Below are 982 nucleotides of genomic sequence, written 5' to 3' on the forward strand. Positions count from 1 at the left end.
AAATTGTAAAGTATACCAAACGTAACAGCTTCCAAAACACATAACAAGTCACAATTTTTTTAGCGACTGTAAAAACACCGATAAAGTAAAATTACGACAAAATCAAACGAATACTACAGAAATACTATGTACTACATAGTTGTGTATCTCTATAAAAAATAAACCTATTCATAACACATATTCTCTTGAGTAGATCTCACTTATAGAAATCGTGCCTCCTACGACACTCGGGGGCGGATTAAAGCGGGGACTATTCAGACTTTAGCCCCAGGCCCGGGCTAAAAAAAAAAAGGCCAGTTATGAGATTTAGTTTTTGTTAACTTAGTCTTTAGTTGCAATCATAGTAGGCTCGACAGAAAAGTTTACCCCCAGGCCCATCTGAACCTTAATCCGCTCCAAAGTATACTCAAGCTACGCCTAAGTTGAAGATGTAATGACTCACTTGAAGGTGTTGGCGACTTTGATGGCTGTTCCGTCTGCTCCACCATTCTTGTCAACCTGAAAACGATAGTTTCAGCAAGTAGTTAAATCTTTCTACTTCTTGCTTAAATACCGACCTATCGCATCCTAAGTTATTAAAACAACTAGCTTTGTCAAATAGACGGCGGGAAGAACTGTGAGCACAAGTGAATATTCCTGTGTGTGAGTGTGTGTATGTCTGATAAGGTATTCATTTTATGATTGGTTGGTTGTAGCACGTGGAATCTTGCGTGCAATGGCTCGCGCTACCAATGGTTAAATACACTCCACACAAGTAGTAACAATTATTTCAAAAGGATATATGTATTTTGTACGGATTATTATCATGCAATACGCAGCTCCTTGACTTGGTATTCATGACTGTTTGGTAAAAAATTGCTTAAAATATAGGGTATAAAAATAACAATCAGTTTTCTTTTCGTTCATAAATGAAATTATTGAAATTTAATCATTTAACGGAAAGTTCTACGTTTTATGAAACAAAAATTAATATGCTGTCTAG

General features: G+C 36.2%; 1 long non-coding RNA gene across 1 annotated transcript in view; it reads right to left on the bottom strand.

Annotated features, from left to right (window-relative positions):
- Positions 1–633, bottom strand: part of LOC111085684 — an 11,054-nt gene extending 10,421 nt beyond the window's left edge. Inside the window, exon 1 of the long non-coding RNA XR_002610499.1 lies at positions 443–633. This is a non-coding gene — a long non-coding RNA (uncharacterized LOC111085684). The remainder of the gene's footprint in view (positions 1–442) is intronic.
- Positions 634–982: the final 349 nt, after the last annotated feature.

This window comes from Limulus polyphemus, unplaced genomic scaffold (genome assembly GCF_000517525.1).
Source record: "Limulus polyphemus unplaced genomic scaffold, Limulus_polyphemus-2.1.2 Scaffold552, whole genome shotgun sequence".
Classification (NCBI taxonomy): domain Eukaryota; kingdom Metazoa; phylum Arthropoda; class Merostomata; order Xiphosura; family Limulidae; genus Limulus; species Limulus polyphemus.